This window comes from Bombina bombina, chromosome 2 (genome assembly GCF_027579735.1).
Source record: "Bombina bombina isolate aBomBom1 chromosome 2, aBomBom1.pri, whole genome shotgun sequence".
Classification (NCBI taxonomy): domain Eukaryota; kingdom Metazoa; phylum Chordata; class Amphibia; order Anura; family Bombinatoridae; genus Bombina; species Bombina bombina.
The window spans coordinates 617,405,033-617,422,898 of NC_069500.1; positions in this window are offsets into that span (position 1 = coordinate 617,405,033).

The following is a 17,866-nucleotide window of genomic DNA, read 5'->3' on the forward strand; positions in this document are numbered from 1 at the left end:
ACGATATCCAAGTCTAACATCAATATGCCTATTTTTCAGGCCAAATTTTAGCTGCATACGACCTGTCTCCTGTCAAGTCCTCAGACTGATGTTTGTTAGATAATCATCAGTAGTTTTCCCCGGGACCTCCAAACTTTTCTTCAATGCAATGCTTGCTTGTCTAGTGTCTCCGTTCAGTGGCGTTCACACTGACCACATGCACCGTGTCGGCTCGTCCAATGCCGACGCGCGTTTCACCCGTTGGGTGTGTCGGGCTTCGTCAGGGCCCTGACGAAGCCCGACACACCCAACGGGTGAAACGCGCGTCGGCATTGGACGAGCCGACACGGTGCATGTGGTCAGTGTGAACGCCACTGAACGGAGACACTAGACAAGCAAGCATTGCATTGAAGAAAAGTTTGGAGGTCCCGGGGAAAACTACTGATGATTATCTAACAAACATCAGTCTGAGGACTTGACAGGAGACAGGTCGTATGCAGCTAAAATTTGGCCTGAAAAATAGGCATATTGATGTTAGACTTGGATATCGTTACCCTGCAGAGAGGGTGTAAACAGAAGCCACTCTGAGCTACAGAGTCTGTGATTTCTATCTATCGCTTACAGCATACTAACATCTAGCATACTTGATCTGCAAATCTACATAATGCCTGTCACTTTTTCATGACTTTTTACCTTATGCATATACGACCTTAAGCTAAGGACCTCTACAATGACTTTTCAAGCATCACGCTACTACTTGCTTACTACTAATCACTGCTGAGTATATTCCATCTCTGCTTTTTAACGCTTGCTTGTTTATGTATCGACATATGTAAATATTCTGAGGCACATTATCAGTAACTACTTAGATCCCATCACTTTACCTGCCCGGCATTAAGCCTTATTTGATAAGGTGCCGCACGCAGCAGGGTGTAGTAGTTTGATAAGTGTTCCTCATTAATATATCTCAGTAATACTATGTACAATTATTACATTGCTGTTGCTCAAATGTGCATCATACATATCTGAATTATATCTTGAGATACATAGTCAGTCACCTTAATATCTGCTCGGCAGTTTGCCTTATATTTCTAAAGGTGCCGATGGCAGTAAGAAATAATAGTCTGACTACAGTTTCCCAAGACATAAACTGCATTTAAAGCATTGTGAGTACAATGAGATACTTTTGTCTAATATCTGATAGAAGCTATGTCTCTTATTAATGTATCCTGTTCATGCTTGAACACTCACCCCTGACCGGTCAGGTTTGTTAAGTATTATGTTTAGTGTTTCTTATATATACACCACTTGGTCAATTGTGTATTTACCTATTGCTAAGCATATTCCTAGGATTTCTTTGTCCTAGGATTTAACTGTCAAAGATTGATCTTTCTTGAAACCACTACAGCTTTCATTTTGGACACACAGGATCATATATATTTTTGAGCTAATAAAACTTTTTTAAAAAGAGTGCTGAATTCCCTGTCTTTTATCCTGACATTTATATTTTTTCAGGATTTTCTCTTTCTTACAAAATCATACATATATATTTATTGGAATAATACAGACCGCAATGTAAAAGCACTTTTCAGTCTGTGTTTTTTCCCTAACACCCCACATCCCCTCACTTTAACCACTTATAACTGCTTTGTGCATTTAAATTTAAAAAAATATATTTTTTATATTTTATTAAGGATATGCACACTTTATTTTGGGGGCAATTGGCGGACATTTTTAACATGAACCAGAGATCTGAGTCATTAAGATGTTTACCTTAAGGAAATATATATGCATGATTTACAAGGTTAAATATAATCTGTTGGATAGTTTACCCTGACAACTAAAGTAGGGAAATCATATACATGTTAGGTATCTAAGTGCTCAGGATACATGGGGCATTCATATGTAGCCTTTTTCTCTTTCTTTCTGCTGTGAATATGGTAAAAGAAGTAAAATTCCTTAAAAAAATAAAGAGCGCCGACATTTGAAGGCCTCTTGTAGAAAGAAAAACAAGATGATTAAGCATGTTACAACCGGCAAAACGCGTTGAGTACTTTTGTCCATTGCAAGCACCCGTAGGAGAGTGAGGTCAGTGTGTACAGATGTGCCGAAAGTCGGGAGTTTCATACGGAACAGTTTGGCAGGCTTAAAGCACGGTCGCTGACCGTCCAGACACGGACCCTCTCTGAATATCCTGGGACTTATGTTATTGGGCTTGTTTTTATTCTACGTCTAGTAAGTGCATTACTACTAGCATGCTGTTGTGTTTTAAATAAGTTCTACCTTGAATCGAGATTGCGCTGTCTCCTATTTCGCTTGTAGAAATGTGTATTGAGGTGAGTACCTTTAGGAAATGTATACCTTTTTGTTTTTTGGGGGGTTTTAAGTCACGGCAGCTAAACAGTAGCATTTTTATTTTCAGTTGTTGAAATTACATTCTTCTGCAAGCTTACAATATTGCCAATTTACGGCCTGTATTAGGCCATAAATGTACAGGTAGAAAACCCTTTATCCAAACTGCTTGAGACCAGAAAAGTTTGGATTTTGGAATATTTGCAGCTGTAAAATGGGACAGTTTAGAGGGGATGGAACCAAGTGTAAACAACATCTTATATTTTTTAGGCAATATTTACATATCATAATACAGCTTATAAAAGTAACCTAAAGGTATTATATCATTTTTTTTAATACTTTTGTATGCATAGTACACTCAGAAAGATAGTACAGTACTGTAATCATAAAGGTAATATTTGATGTTTTAAATAAATATAGACTATTATTTGCATTTTATTACACAAACATAAAACCAAAGGCACAGGCAGAGAAGATGGTGACTTACAGATCATTTGATCATTTTATTTAAAAAAAAAATATTAAATTAAAAAGTTTGGATTTCAGAGTAAGTTTGGATTTTGGCATTCCGGATTTGGTGATTTGTACCTGTAACATGATACATTACAACATTTGCCATATGCAACATGAATTATCACAACACAGTTAATATGACTATAATAGCTTTATACAATTTAAGGTTCAAGCTTATGAAAGTATGCTACAAATAGTAGCTTGACATCTGCAAAATAAATACAATTTCTGACCTTCAAGCACACAGAATTCAATTAGAACAAGTTTGAACAATATTTCAGAACACTGTTCAGGTTGTCACAGCAGAGTCTGAAAATGTTCATGAGTTATCTAGAGATAAAGGACTGATAAATGTACACAGACTTTTAAATTCTACCTAATATTGTTAAAGATAAATGGAGCAGAAAATAAATTATCTCCTGTTTGCTACCTTGACAATTTTTTGGATTGTGCTTTTTATCCTCATTATGTGTAAAAAGGACATTTCAGTTATTGTTAATGGGCAAATAACTTGACAGCATTTAAGCAATGAATTGCAAAAGATTGAAACACATAGGGCTAGATTACAAGTGGAGCGCTAAATTATTGCGCTCCCGCAAACGGGCAAATTTGCCCGTTTGCATGAGTGCATTAATTAATCAGTCATTACATGTGGCTGGTTATTGCTACCGCAAGCTCGTGGTAGCAATCAGTCCTTATAAAATTAAGCAGAGATCGGATCGCTGGTTAATTTCATAAATCTGCCCCATATTGCCCCAAAATATAGCCTAGTATAGTTTATTAAAAAATAAAGATGGCAGCATTTTGGGGTTACAGTTTGTGGGAGTGGGGTTTGCCTTTCCATTGCGGTCAATGGGAACTGTGTGCTCCCAGTAAATATATATGTATATGCTTAAATACATATATATTTACGTGTTAATATAACGGCATCAGAACGAGGCTCCCTTAGGAGCCTTTGGAAGTGCACTCTCGTGAGCGCATTGTGACATTATCGTGCGCTGGTATTACAAAGTGGAGCACTAAGAAATAATAAAGCACTAATACATAATAAAGCAATATAATAAATAATGAAGTTTTTTTTAATCGCAATTTTCAGATCCAATAATAGTCCAGTTTTTCAGGATGTCATATTTCATTAGTTGTTCAGAAATTATGATTGTCCGATCTGTTCTCATCCCAGGTAGTCATGAAAATCAGAATCTGTACAGTTGGTGAGTCCCAGGTACTGGAATGAAAGAACCCTAGACAGCTAGTTTTATTTATGATATAATATAGCGCAGGCAATACCATTACCAAAAAACCTTCTGAGGTGAAGGGCTTTTCAACCCCTTCGCTAACAGGGATTTCAGAGAATAACTTGACCAAAATACTGGAGAATTTGTAGAATTATTGCTATCACTCCATTTAAACAGAAATAGAGCCTTGTTTTTTTTTTTATTTACCTATCAAAACTATATATTTTGAAAAAATTAAAAAGACGATACACTGTCCAATAGCATTTATCTGCCATCAGTTTCTCCTTCCGAATTCACAGCTCCACCTCAAGGAGATAAAAAGAGAGAGACAGAAAATAGTGTAATCCAGTTGATTTCCTTTGTTACTTAAAGGGATACTAAATGCAAATTTTTTCTTTCATGATTCAGATAGAGCATGCAATTTTAAGCAACTTTCTTATTTACTCCAATTATCAATGTTTCTTCTTTCTCTTGCTATCTTTATTTGAAAAAGCAGAAATGTAAGGTTAGGAACCATCCCATTTTTGGTTTAGCACCTGGGTAGCGCTTGCTGATTGGTGGCTACATTAGGAGGGATATTTATCAAGCCGTCAACCGCAAATACGCTGGAATTCCGCAGCGTAATTGTGGCGAGCCTGATCCGACCTAGTTATCAAAGCCTACAGACCGGCAAAAGTTAAAATTTGTGACGCAGCATACGATCCGCCGGTCTCAATCCGACACAGATTGATGCGTCCGTCATTACAGATGTTCCAAATACAAATTTGGCACTTTCTGACAACTTTTGCAAGCTATCAAATTTCTAACAGATACGCTCGCCACAATTCTGGCCCAGCGTACCTGGTTTTCAATCCGCCACCCTGGAGGCCGCGGATTCCGTAGGAATCAATGGGAGTCTGAAAGCAGCGAAAGCTCATGTTCAATACTGACAAATATCCCATTGATTTATATGCTAGAAAACCAGTAAAGTTTACAACTAACACCCTAACATAAGTCTAAACACCCCTAATCTGCCACCCCGACTTTGCCGCAACCTACATAAAATATATTAACCCCTATCCTGCTACTCCCGGAGCCCACCGCAACTAAATAAATGTATTAACCCCTATCCCGCCGCTCCCGGAGCCCACCCCAACTAAATAAATGTATTAACCCCTATCACGCCGTTCCCAGAGCCCACCACAATTAAATAAATTTATTAACCCCTATCCCGCCGCTCCCAGACCCTGCCGCAACTAAATAAATGTATTAACCCTTATCCCGCCACCCCCGGAGCCCACCGCAACTAAATAAATGTATTAACCCCTATCCCGCCACTCCCGGACCCCACTGCAACTATTGTACTAAAATTACATTAAACTATTTTAAACTACCCTAACTATTATACTAAAATTACATTAAACAATTAAATTAACTATATTACATATTTCAAAACCTAACCCTACTCAAATTACTAAATTACAAAAAAATAACAACTAAGTTACAAAAAATAAAAAACACTAAGTTACAAAAAATAAAAAACCACAGTATCAAAAAAAAAAAAATTACACCTAATCTAAGAGCCCTATCAAAATAAAAAAAAACCTAGCCTACGCTAAACTACCAATGGCCCTTAAAGGGCCTTTTGCGGGGCATTACCCCAAAGAAATCAGCTCTTTTACCTGTAAAAAAAAATACAAACACCCCCAACAGTAAAACCCACAACCCAACCAACCAACCAACCCAAATAAAACCCTATCTAAAAAACCTAAGCTCCCCATTGCCCTGAAAAGGACATTTGTATGGGCATTGCCCTTAAAAGGGCATTTAGCTCTTTTACTGCCCAAAGTCCCTAACCTAAAATTAAAATCCACCCTATAAACCCTTAAAAAAACCTAACACTAACCACTGACGATCCACTTACAGTTTTCGAAGACCGGACATCCATCCTCATCCAAGTGGCAGAAGTCCTCATCGAAGCTGGCAGAAGTCTTCATCCAAGCGGGCCGAATTCTTCATCCAAGCGGGCAGAAGTCTTCATCCAGATGGGATCTTCTATTTTCATCCATCCGGCGCGGAGCGGCTCCATCTTCAAGACATCCGGCGGAGAGCATCCTCTTCTTACGATGGTCAAGGACGAATTAAGTTTCCCTTTAAGGTACGTCATCCAAGATGGCATCCCTTACATTCCGATTGGCTGATAGAATTCTATCAGCCAATAGGAATTAAAGGGGGAAAAATCCTATTGGCTGATCCAATCAGCCAATAGGATTGAGATTGCATTCTATTGGCTATTCCAATCAATTTTGCTCATTACCGCACTCCAATACCAGCACTGCTTACGTTAGCGGTGAGCTGGTGTAACGTGCTTGTGCACAATTTCCCCATAGGAATCAACGGGGAGAGCCGGCTGAAAAAAGTCTAACACCTGCAAAAAAGCAGCGTAAAGTTCCTTAACGCAGCCCCAGTGATTCCTATGGGGAAATAACATTTATGTTTACACCTAACACCCTAACATGAACCCGAGTCTGAACACCCCTAATCTTACACTTATTAACCCCTAATCTGCCGCCCCGACATCGCAGCAACCTACATTATATTATTAACCCCCCTAATCTGCCGCTCCGGACACCGCCGCCACCTACATTATACTTATGAACCCCTAATGTGATGCCCCCAACATCGCCAACACCTACATTATATTTATTAACCCCTAATCTGCCGTCCCCAATGTCGCCGCAACCTACCTACACTTCTTAACCCCTAATCTGCCGCCCCCAACGTCGCCGCCACTATAATAAACATATTAACCCCTAAACCTGTCTAACCCTAACCCTAACACCCCCTAACTTAAATATAATTTAAATAAATCTAAATAAAATTACTATCATTAACTACATTATTCCTATTTAAAACTAAATACTTACCTATAAAATAAAGCCTAAGCTAGCTACAATATAACTATTAGTTACATTGTATCTAGCTTAGGGTTTATTTTTATTTTACAGGCAAGTTTGTATTTATTTTAATAGTTATTAAATAGTTATTAACTATTTAATAACTACCTAGATAAAATAAATACAAAAGTACCTGTAAAATAAAACCTAACCTAAGTTACAATTACACCTAACACTACACTATAATTAAATTAATTCCCTAAATTAAATACAATTAAATAAAATTAGCTAAAGTACAAAAAAAAGCACACTAAATTACAGAAAATAATAAACAAATTACAAGATTTTTAAACTAATTACGCCTAATCTAATCCCCCTAACAAAATAAAAAAGCACCCCCAAAATAAAAAAAAGTCCTACCCTACACTAAATTACAAATAGCCCTTAAAAGGGATTTTTGCGGGGCATTGCCCCAAAGTAATCAGCTTTACCTGTAAAAAAATTTACAAATCCCCCTCCCAACATTAAAACCCACCACCCACACAACCAACCCTACTCTAAAACCCCCCTAATACCCCCTTAAAAAAACCTAACACTAACCCCTTGAAGATCACCTTACCGGGAGAAGTCTTCATCCAACCGGGCCGAAGTCCTCAACGAAGCCGGGAGAAGTCTTCATCCAAGCCGGCAGAAGTGGTCCTCCAGACGACATCTTCTTTTAGTATAGTGGCGGTGTTTAGTGACAGGATATAAATAAAGTTGGGAAAAAGCTGAATAGTAGCAAGATCGATGACTGTTAGTTAACAACAGTCCGCTGCTCATCGCCCCGTACTTGCTGCGCGGCTTTTTGCCGGCTATTTTGATAAATATCGTGATCATATTCAGGTCCGCGGTCACGATATTAGGCGAGCGTATTGGTCCCGGCGAATGCAGCACAGTTGACTGCTTAATAATTCGGCCTCTAGATTTTATTAATTCCAATATTAGGGTTAAGATTCAGAGTGCTTGTAAAGAGTTCCAAAGTATATATCTGACACGTGTTTCACTTACGCTTTTTTTAGGATATAAGCAAAACACATGTGAGGTATATACTTTTGGAACTCTTACAACCTTCCAATCACAAACCTCAACCAAACTACCAAAATGCACACTAGAGTTGCACACTATATAAAACCCTATGCACAGCCTCCATTTTAGAAAAATCGATACACAGTGGAGGAAGTCAGGAGAGTCTGAGGGAGAGTAGTGCAAGTAGTGGCAATTTGAGTTAAAGTGGGAGGGCAAGTAAGGCAGTGAAGGGGGCAGGAAGACCACCAAAACACAACAAAAAATTGCAATGTTACAGATGGAGGTTCACAAGGAAAGAAACAGTATAGTCCATGTAGGGAGTCATTAGTATAGGAGGAAGAGGAGAAGGACACATAGATTGAGAGAAATAAAAACAAATAAACAAATGATAAAAAAGAGTCAAAGGACACAAATTCACCCACAAATAAAATATTGCATTTATTAAATATCATGTCACCTTAATTTGCCACATCAGAAAGTAAAGTTAGTGTTTTAAAAAAATAAAACCAATATGGCAAGATTACAAGTGGCGCGTGAACAGTTGTGCTCAAACGAAAATGGGTTTATCGCAGGTGTTTGCATGTGTCAGGTTTACTGATAGAATTTCAAATTGAAAGTAAAAGTGATCGCTTGAGCGCAATCGTAATTTATGGTAGAATGATTACCGTGTCCTCAGTTAACTGTTTCACGAAACAAAAAAGTGCAACATAACACATCAAAAATAAGTTACAAACTACAGTTACACTTATAACACTATCTAATAAAAAAAATATTGCACAAAAAAGTTATAAGGGCTCAAACATATGAGGTCTCAGGTATTAGAAACAAAAGGCAGGCAAAGGGCTTTAACATAAAGATACATACCCTATATATGTCTTAATGTGTAAATGTATATATATTTTTATATATATATATATATATATAGATATATATACATACATATATATATAATAAACACATAAATACATATGTACACACATATTGACATATAAATAAGTGCATTGGAGAACCCTTCCCAGTCGAGTAAATGAAAACATGAAAAAGCATATTTATGCAATATTCATATTTGATAAAGTGTTTAACTGTGTATTTAATGTAACTATTTCACATTCCAATGTTCTTCACATAGGGGAATATGTTCTAAGTATATTTACATAGATATTCCTATATATATATATATATATATATATATGTATATATCTATACCTATATATATATGTATATATATAGGTATAGATATATATTGTACAAAAATACCATCATATATACAGTAAATAGAAATATATATTTATGAATAAATAGAACATATTCTTTAATGTGAAGAACATTGAAATGTGAAATATTTACATTAAATACACAGTTAAAGTGAAGGTAAACTTTGATGAATTAAAGCCCGTTTTTTAAAAATAGCATTAAAAACAGGGGCACTTTCATTCATCAAAGTTTACAAAGCAGCCGTTTTGATTAAAAACTTACTTCTCTTCTTTGCACAGCCAGAGCAGCTTCCCCCACCTGGAGATCCTCTCCTCACACGTCATCAATGACTAATCCAGCTTCCTCCATTCACGGTTTTCCCCCCAGGGCAATCATTGCCTGAGGCCATGCCGTGATTGGAGGAAGCCGGATGAGTCACTGATAATGTGTGAAGAGAGGATCTCCGGGTGGGGGAAGCTGCTCTGACTGTGAAAAAAACAAAGGTAAGTTTTTAATCAAAACTTCTGCCTTCTAAACTTTGATGAATGAAAGTGCCCCTGTTTTTAATAGTATTTTTTAAAAACGGGCTTTCATTTATCAAAGTTTACCTTCACTTTAAACACTTTATTAAATATAAATATTGCATAAATATGATTTTTAATGTTTCATCTACATATATATATATATATATAAACATACATACATATACATCTTTAGACATGTCGGGTTAGCACACTTGAGAATATGCTATTGTGTTTGCGTGCAACTAGGGGGTCAACTTTTTTGCTCCTTTGACTTCTATGGGGGAAAACGTTAACGCAATTGCATGATTCACAGTTTGGCTTCTTACATGCATCGGGGTAGCACAAGAGTGAAAACTTCATTTTAACTTGTAATACGAGCATACCCGATGCATGCAAAAAGCTTACTATTAGCGTAGATAGGGCTCGAGTGGGAGCACTAAATACAGCTCCACTTCTGGGGGGTTTTAGATAAGGGTTTTTAGGGGTGTTGTTTTTTGGGGCAGAAAAAGAGCTAAATGCCCCTCTAAGAGAAAATGCCCAGCCAAATGCCCTTTTAAGGGCAATTTTTTGAGTAGGTTGTAGTATGGTGTTTTAGAATAGGCATAACTTTTTTATTTTTGGTCATTTGTTTTCTCTATAATGGTATGGTTGTTTTGTCTGTAATGTTAGGTTATTTTATATTTAGAGGTAAGGTTAGGTTGTTTTTTTAAGGTAAGGTAAGGTTTTTTATTTTTAAAGGTACTGTTAGTTTTTTCCCTTTAAGGGTAGGTTTTTTGGGGGGGGTAACTTAGAGGGTGTTAGGATAGGGGGGGTTAGCTGGTTAGGGGGTTTAGATGTTAGTGGGCATTTTGCGATGGGGTTTGTGGCAGTTTAGTGGTTAATAGAGTAGTGGAGTATTTTGCAAAGTGAGGGTGTGGCGGTCTAGGGGTTTATAGAGTAGTGGGTAGTTTGAGATGTGGGGGTGTGAAGGTTAAGGGGTTAATAGTGTAGTAGGGTAGTTTGCGATGTGGGGGTGTGGTGGTTTAGAGGTTAATAGAGTAGAGGATAATTTGCAGGGGGCTATGTGGTGGTTTAGGGGTTAATAGTGTAGAGGGGACTCTGCGGTGGGCTATGTGGCGTTTTAGGGTTTATTATAGTAGGGGGCTTAGTGTGCAAGTATGGGTGTTTTTTTCAAACTTTTCTCTCTCTAATGAGGTTTATGGGGGAGTACGTTAATGGCCCAATATTCTAATTTCTGCGGTTTGAACACGTCGGGTTAGCGCATTGTGAAAAATATTTACTTTTACTTAGACAGCAATAAGCTTCTACCCAGGAAAAAATTATAAATACTATCCTCATAAATAGGGAACTGTAATTATTGACATACGCCACTTTCAATAGAGGCCAACTCTGAAGGGCCCTGAATATTGCAGATTAGAGCCAGATTACAAATGGAGCTAACACACCTCCTCAAGTGACTGCGCTAGAAGTAAGTTTTTTGTCCGAATCGGGTAGCGCTGGTATTACAAGTTAAAAGTAAACCGTTTTCACTTGCACGCTAGCCCGATGAGCCCAAAAAGCCGAATTTAGAATATCGCGCACGCAATAATGAATTTCCCCATAGAAGTTATTGGAGCAAACAAAGTGGGGAAAAACACCCTACTTGTGTGCAAACCCTGATTGCATATTCTAAAGTATGCTAAAATGACATGAAAATATAAATATTTCCCATTCCAATGTTCTTCACATAGACGAATATGTTCTATTTATTCATAAATATATATATATATATATATATACACATACACACACACACACACATATATATATATAATTATTTTTTTTTTGCACAAATATATATATATATATATATATATATATATATATATATATATATACACTCAACAGACACTTTATTAGATACACCTGTTCAATCTACTGGGATTTTCATACACAACCATCTCTAGGGTTTACAAAGAATGGTCCGAAAAAGAGAAAATATCCAGTGAGTGACAAATGCCTTGTTGATGCCAGAGGAGAATGGGTAGACTGGTTTGAGATAATAGAAAGACAACAGTAACTCAAATAACCGCTCATTACAACCAAGGTATGCAGAATACCATCTCTTAACGCACAATACGTCGAACCTTGAAGCAGATGGGCTACACCAGGTGCCACTCCTGTCAGCTAAGAATAGGAAACTGAGGCTACAATTCGCACAGGCTCACCAAAATTAGACAATAGAAGATTAAAAAAACGTTGCCTGGTCTGATAAGTCTCAATTTCATCTGCGACATTCAGATGGTAGGCTCAGAATTTGGTGTAAACATGAAAGCATGGATCCATCCTGCCTTGTATCAACGGTTCAAGCTGGTGGTGGTGTAATGGTGTGGGGGATATTTTGTGGCACACTTTTGGCCCCTTAATACCAATTGAGCATCGTTTAAATGCCACGGCCTACCTGAGTATTGTTGTTGACCAAGTCCATCCCTTTATGACTACAGTGTACCCATCTTCTGATGGCTACATCCAGCAGGATAATGCACCATGTCACAAAACTCAAATAATCTCAGACTGGCTTCTTGAACATGACAATATGTTCACTGTACTCCAATGGCCTCCACAGTCACCAGATCTCAATCCAATAGAGCACCTTTGAGATGTGGTTGACCGTGGAATGGGAGATTCGCATCATGGATGTGCAGACGACAAATCTGCAGCAACTGCGTGATGCAATCATGTAAATATGGACCAAGTCTCTGAGGAATGTTTTCAACACCTTGTTGAATCTATGCCACAAAGAATTAAGGCAGTTCTGAAGGCAAAAGGGGGTTCAACCCAATACTAGCAAGGTGTACCTAATAAAGTGGCCAGTGAATATATATATATTTATATACACACATATACTGTACATGATTATATCTAGGTATAGATATATGCAGATATATATAGGAATATGAAATATTAACAGTAAATACGCACTATAACACTTTATTAAATATGAATATTGCATAAATATGCTTTTATATGTTTTCATCTACTTGACTGCAAAGGGCTCCAATGCAGTTATATATATTTCTATGTGTGTGTACATATGTATTTATGATTATATATGTGTATATATGTCTGTAAATACATATATACACATTTAAATACATAAATTTGCGTGTAACTGTAATCTAGCCCTTAATAGGTTACCTCGCCAAAACGAGACCAAACTCGTTATGCCTTCTGAGATCCCCAGACAGGCATAACGAGACCAAACTCGTTATGCCTTCTGAGATCCCCAGGCAGTACTCCATTCTGAAAAATACTTGAATCTGTAGAGATTATAGACCAAGAAGTAAGAACAAAAGAAGCCCCCTGCACAAAGAAAACATCCTTTCATAGAGAAAGCCTCCAAGACAGGCATGAGGACATCCGCACCAGATCCACAAACCAATTCTGCAAGGCCTCACCGAAGCAAAACACATTGCTGAGGATACTTTCTGCTTGATTCTATCACCTCACTCCTCATTAAGGAAGCAAATGAAAGCCACAGATAATTATAGGAAGTGGGCGCTTTGGTGTGTTGTGGTGTCTTTTGCCTCCTTCTAGTGATCAGGAGGGGAATATTCCCATACGTCAATTCTCATAATCTCATAAAAGAAATGTATTTTTGATCTGTTGTTATACACATGTATACATTATTTATTTTAAGTACAATTATATTGAAAAGAGAATAAATTTTTTTAAATTTATATTAATAACAAAATATACACATTACAAATAGGGATATGAGCATATACGAGGTGTGGTATATCAGTTTGAAGAACCAGTAAACCTTTAACATATTTTTAACGTAAATGTTTCCTATAAAAAAACATAACATCCATTTATAAATCATGAAATAGATTTGCATATTTTCATTGGTGCAATTTAATTACAACAGTAAACAATCAACCAACATTTGTCTTATTTGTGTAAGCCAAGAAGACCTTTTGTATGCAACTTAGGATAGCCGCAGTCATCATAGTTATGAATAAAAAAGTGCACCTTTGGCACTGGTTATCAGTTAAAATAGAGGAACATGAACCAAAGGAATAAAGTCAATTAGATGACAGAAGTGAAGAAGTTTCTAAAATGTGCTTAAAAGTGCATTTTAATTATTTAAATTGCACTTATACTTTGGGGTTTCTAGGACTTAAAGGGACAGTAAAAGTAGGAATTTAGGTTACATAATTCTGCAGTATGTGCAGAATTATATAACATTAGACGAGCAGTAAAAAAAAAAAAAAAAAAATTAAAGATTAAACCCTCTCAAAAGTTTCAAAATCGTGTCTAATCACAGCGTGCACAATCGCGCCGCTGAACAAAATGTAGCCCACTCCCCAAGCTGGGTAAAGGATTTAAAAGCTTTAACCAGCATGGAACGAAGTTTTGAAAAGAAAAAAAAAACAGCAGTGCAAAAGAGGATAACAAAGAAGGTAGGGTAAGTAAACTTCTTTTGGGGGTTAAATGTTTCATTTTCTTTACCACTAGCACATAATTGGCTTCATAATGGCCCTAATGAATAATAATAATAATGGATGCTGAGATTGAGGGTTTTAAATAATTGCCCTCCATCCAGGTCTCTTAAGTCCTGGGTATTTTCTGGGGCTTGGTGAAGCCACCCCGCCAAACACGGTGACCGGCAATTGCGGATTTCCCCAGGTAATGCTGGGTCACTTGGCCACCTCGTACTGGTGTATTTTCAGTTCTATGAATTAGAAAAGCCAAGCCAAGGGCAAAACAAATGGTTTTAATAAGCATAACTAAACTTCTAAAAAACTAAAATCTCAAGTGCATCATTGTAAAACATTTCGCAAGTTGATGGATTAATTATTTCTCAATACATGTGCCTTTGTAAACTTGTTTTTCCATCTGATCAAGATTTGGCAGACTCTAAAGCAAGCTTCTATGTATGATTATAAAGCAGTCATTAACACAATTGAGTGATTGCATGGCTTATCAGTCAACAACCCTAAGCACGCTGTTCTATCATAAACAAAGTATTTTGTGAACACTAGTAACCTTATCAGACAATTCTTATACTATATATTAGAGAAGTGCGTTAGAAAATGCATGATAAAAAGCTTTGCAGTAAACTACAGCAATATAAACATGGTCATGAAAGTTGTATAATAAAGATATTACAAGGTAATATAAAATAGATCATAGCAGTTTTAAAAGATAAGAGAAAATCTCCACCCAATGTATTTAGGGGCAAGTTATGAGTGGAGCGCAAACGTTAGTGCGCAAGCGATATCAGGTTTTTGCGAGCATTTGCGTGCAGGTTAAATTGCGCTCGTATTATGAGTTGAAAGTAAATGCGATCGCTTGTGCGCTATCACGATTGACGATAGAATGATTAATGTGACTTGAGAGCTCTGGTTAAATATTTCACAAAAATAAAAAGTTGCTCAAACACATCAAAAATACATTACAAAGTTCACTTACACTCATAATAACACCATCTAATAAAAAATATTAAATAAAAATATTGCACACAAAAGTTCTAAGTTTCTAACTCCTTAGACCTCAAAGATATGAGGTCTAAGATATGAGGTCTAAGATATGAGGTCTAAGATATGAGGTCTAAGGAGTTAGAAAAAAAGGCAGGCAAAGGACTTTAACATAGAGATACATATACATCTCTAAAGATGTATGTATGTATGTATATATATATATATATATATATATATATATATATATATATATATACAGGGAGTGCAGAATTATTATGCAAGTTGTATTTTTGAGGATTAATTTTATTATTGAACAACAACCATGTTCTCAATGAACCCAAAAAACTCATTAATATCAAAGCTGAATAGTTTTGGAAGTAGTTTTTAGTTTGTTTTTAGTTATAGCTATTTTAGGGGGATATCTGTGTGTGCAGGTGACTATTACTGTGCATAATTATTAGGCAACTTAACAAAAAACAAATATATACCCATTTCAATTATTTATTTTTACCAGTGAAACCAATATAACATCTCAACATTCACAAATATACATTTCTGACATTCAAAAACAAAACAAAAACAAATCAGTGACCAATATAGCCACCTTTCTTTGCAAGGACACTCAAAAGCCTGCCATCCATGGATTCTGTCAGTGTTTTGATCTGTTCACCATCAACATTGCGTGCAGCAGCAACCACAGCCTCCCAGACACTGTTCAGAGAGGTGTACTGTTTTCCCTCCTTGTAAATCTCACATTTGATGATGGACCACAGGTTCTCAATGGGGTTCAGATCAGGTGAACAAGGAGGCCATGTCATTAGATTTTCTTCTTTTATACCCTTTCTTGCCAGCCACGCTGTGGAGTACTTGGACGCGTGTGATGGAGCATTGTCCTGCATGAAAATCATGTTTTTCTTGAAGGATGCAGACTTCTTCCTGTACCACTGCTTGAAGAAGGTGTCTTCCAGAAACTGGCAGTAGGACTGGGAGTTGAGCTTGACTCCATCCTCAACCCGAAAAGGCCCCACAAGCTCATCTTTGATGATACCAGCCCAAACCAGTACTCCACCTCCACCTTGCTGGCGTCTGAGTCGGACTGGAGCTCTCTGCCCTTTACCAATCCAGCCACGGGCCCATCCATCTGGCCCATCAAGACTCACTCTCATTTCATCAGTCCATAAAACCTTAGAAAAATCAGTCTTGAGATATTTCTTGGCCCAGTCTTGACGTTTCAGCTTGTGTGTCTTGTTCAGTGGTGGTCGTCTTTCAGCCTTTCTTACCTTGGCCATGTCTCTGAGTATTGCACACCTTGTGCTTTTGGGCACTCCAGTGATGTTGCAGCTCTGAAATTGGCCAAACTGGTGGCAAGTGGCATCTTGGCAGCTGCACGCTTGACTTTTCTCAGTTCATGGGCAGTTATTTTGCGCCTTGGTTTTTCCACACGCTTCTTGCGACCCTGTTGACTATTTTGAATGAAACGCTTGATTGTTCGATGATCACGCTTCAGAAGCTTTGCAATTTTAAGAGTGCTGCATCCCTCTGCAAGATATCTCACTATTTTTTACTTTTCTGAGCCTGTCAAGTCCTTCTTTTGACCCATTTTGCCAAAGGAAAGGAAGTTGCCTAATAATTATGCACACCTGATATAGGGTGTTGATGTCATTAGACCACACCTCTTCTCATTACAGAGATGCACATCACCTAATATGCTTAATTGGTAGTAGGCTTTCGAGCCTATACAGCTTGGAGTAAGACAACATGCATAAAGAGGATGATGTGGTCAAAATACTCATTTGCCTAATAATTCTGCACTCCCTGTATATACACAGGCATACCCCACATTTACGTACACACTGGGACCAGAGCATGTATGTAAAACGAAAATGTACTTAAAGTGAAGCAATACTTTTTTTCACTTCTCAATGCATGTACTGCATTATAATAGTCATTTATAGGCATAACTGATATAAATAATACATTTATAACTAAAATAAACACAATACTATAAGGTTAGGGCAAAAGAAAATATTTATTGCAAAATAAACACATTTTTTTCTAAGCTTAGGATCAGCTTAGGGCAACAGAACATATTTACTGTATTGCAAAATAAAGACAACATTTTCTAAGCTTAGGATCAGCTTAGGGCAAGAGAACATATTTACTGTATTGGAAAATAAACACAACATTTTCTAAGCTTAGGATCAGCTTAGGGCAACAGAACATACAGTATTTATTGTATTGCAAAATAAACACAACATTTTCTAAGCTTTGGATCAGCTTATGGCAACAGAACATATTTACTGTATTGCAAAATAAACACAATATTTTCTAAGCTTAGGATCAGCTATGAGCATTTATGCTATCCCTTTTTCGAATTGTTGTGGTGTTAACAGATGTAGCACTTTTAACTTCTGCAACAATTTTTTCTCTGTTCTTCATGACTGTGTTTACTGTGGTCCTAGTGAAGCCTAGCTTTCGGCCTATTTCAGCTTGAATTACACCTTCATCATACAATCTAATAATTTTAAGCTTCATATCCAAGGTAATAGATTTACGGATATTTATTTTTATCTGCCATTATTGCAAGCTCCAACAATCAGTCAGCTCTAGGTAAAAGGTACATTTGTACTGTGTGCCAAGCATGTTACAATCAGTACTGT